Here is a 2993-nt window from a genome sequence, read left to right as displayed (position 1 = left end):
AGCAAGCCTTCGGCGGTTACTCTCCGACGCGGGGATTCCACGACGAGAGAGAATTTCGTGGCGGGTGACATCGGTCGAAACGCTACGACGGGTATTTCTATTATAGAACGAATCATCGCCACCCTTTACCAGTGCCCGACGAAGGAATCACAAGGTCATCTGGAGTTTACAATGCCAGCGACGGTAATTCCAACGAAGACCCGATAAGTCAACTCATCGTTCTATTTCTCCCCGTACAGACAAGCGAATCAACGCTATCGCACCTCACGCATGCACGAACGTTCTCTTCGCGTGAATCGTCCCATCGTCGAAAGATATAGCCGCTTGGAGATCGTGGCCCATCAAGTTCTTCCGTAACTCCTGCGCGATCGCGTACCCCGGAGAGCAGGCAACCGGTGAACCACAGGCGTATAAACTATAGTCTTCTATAGCAAGCCTTCGCGTTTACTCTACGACGCGGGGATTCCACGACGAGAGAGATTTTCGTGGCGGGTGACACGGCCGAATCGCTACGACGGGTATTTCTATTATAGAACGAATCATCGCCACCCTTTACCAGTGCCCGACGAAGGAATCACAAGGTCATCTGGAGTTTACAATGCCAGCGACGGTAATTCCAACGAAGACCCGATAAGTCAACTCATCGTTCTATTTCTCCCCGTACAGAAAAGCGAATCGGCGCTATCGCACCTCACGCAAGCAGGAATGATCTCTTCGCGTGGATCGTCCCATCGTCGAAAGATGTAAGACGTACAGAAATCGTGGTCCATCACGATTATTCGTAACTCTCCGAGTCGCGTATCTGAGAGTAGGACAAACGGAGAACCACAGGCATAAATAATACTATATGTTTCTTATATAGTTAGCCTTCGCGTTTTACTCTCCGACATGGGGATTCCACGACGAGAGAGAGTTTCGTGGCGGGTGTCTCGGCCGAATCGCTACGACGGGTATTTCTATTATAGAACGAATCATCGCCACCCTTTACCAGTGCCCGACGAAGGAATCACAAGGTCATCTGGAGTTTACAATGCCAGCGACGGTAATTCCAACGAAGACCCGATAAGTCAACTCATCGTTCTATTTCTCCCCGTACAGAAAAGCGAATCGACGCTATCGCACCTCGCGCGAGCACGTAACTACTCTTCGCGTGGATCGTCCCATCGTCGAAAGATGTAAGACGCACGGAAATCGTGGCCCATCAACGTTTTTTTGTAACTCTGCCGATCGCGTATCACAGAGCCGAGACGCACATACCACAGGCGTATAATACCGTTTTCTTTCGTATGGTAAGCCTTCGCGTTTACTCTTCGGCGCGGGGTTTCCACGTCGAGAGAGACATTCGTGGCGGGTGACATCGGTCGAAACGCTACGACGGGTATTACTATTATAGAACGAATCATCGCCACCCTTTACCAGTGCCCGACGAAGGAATCACAAGGTCATCTGGAGTTTACAATGCCAGCGACGGTAATTCCAACGAAGACCCGATAAGTCAACTCAACGTTCTATTTCTCCCCGTACAGAAAAGCGAATCGACGCTGTTGCACCTCACGCAAGCACGAACGTTCTCTTCGCGTGGATCGTCCCATCGTCGAAAGATGTAAGACGCACGGAAATCGTGGCACATCACGTGTTTTCGGAACTCTGTCGACCGCGTATCTCAGAGACGACGCGCGCGAACCACTGGCATATACTATTATATATCGCGTTTTACCCTCCGACGCGGGGATTCCACGACGAGAGAGAGTTTCGTGAGCGGGTTGACTCGGAAGAAACGCTACGACGGGTATTTCTATTATAGAACGCATCATCGCCACCCTTTACCAGTGCCCGACGAAGGAATCACAAGGTCATCTGGAGTTTACAATGCCAGCGACGGTAATTCCAACGAAGACCCGATAAGTCAACTCAACGTTCTATTTCTCCCCGTACAGAAAAGCGAATCGACGCAATCGCACCATACGCGTGCACGTAAACAACTCTTCGCGTGGATCGTCCCATCGTCGAGAGACGTAAGTTTTCATAGTATGAATTCGCGTTTTACTCTCCGACGCGGGGATTCCACGACGAGAGAGAGTTTCGTGAGCGGGTTGACTCGGAAGAAACGCTACGACGGGTATTTCTATTATAGAACGCATCATCGCCACCCTTTACCAGTGCCCGACGAAGGAATCACAAGGTCATCTGGAGTTTACAATGCCAGCGACGGTAATTCCAACGAAGACCCGATAAGTCAACTCAACGTTCTATTTCTCCCCGTACAGAAAAGCGAATCGACGCAATCGCACCATACGCGTGCACGTAAACAACTCTTCGCGTGGATCGTCCCATCGTCGAGAGACGTAAGTTTTCATAGTATGAATTCGCGTTTTACTCTCCGACGCGGGGATTCCACGACGAGAGAGAGTTTCGTGAGCGGGTTGACTCGGAAGAAACGCTACGACGGGTATTTCTATTATAGAACGCATCATCGCCACCCTTTACCAGTGCCCGACGAAGGAATCACAAGGTCATCTGGAGTTTACAATGCCAGCGACGGTAATTCCAACGAAGACCCGATAAGTCAACTCAACGTTCTATTACTCCCCGTACAGAAAAGCGAATCGACGCAATCGCACCATACGCGTGCACGTAACAACTCTTCGCGTGGATCGTCCCATCGTCGAGAGACGTAAGTTTCATAGTAAGCCTTCGGCGTTTTACTCTCCGACGCGGGGATTCCACGACGAGAGAGAGAGTTTCGTGAGCGGGTTGACTCGGAAGAAACGCTACGACGGGTATTTCTATTATAGAACGCATCATCGCCACCCTTTACCAGTGCCCGACGAAGGAATCACAAGGTCATCTGGAGTTTACAATGCCAGCGACGGTAATTCCAACGAAGACCCGATAAGTCAACTCAACGTTCTATTTCTCCCCGTACAGAAAAGCGAATCGACGCAATCGCACCATACGCGTACACGTAAACAACTCTTCGCGTGGATCGTCCC

Source organism: Nomia melanderi, unplaced genomic scaffold, assembly GCF_051020985.1.
Source record: "Nomia melanderi isolate GNS246 unplaced genomic scaffold, iyNomMela1 scaffold0887, whole genome shotgun sequence".
Taxonomy (NCBI): Eukaryota; Metazoa; Arthropoda; class Insecta; order Hymenoptera; family Halictidae; genus Nomia; species Nomia melanderi.
This window is presented reverse-complemented; position numbering follows the sequence as displayed.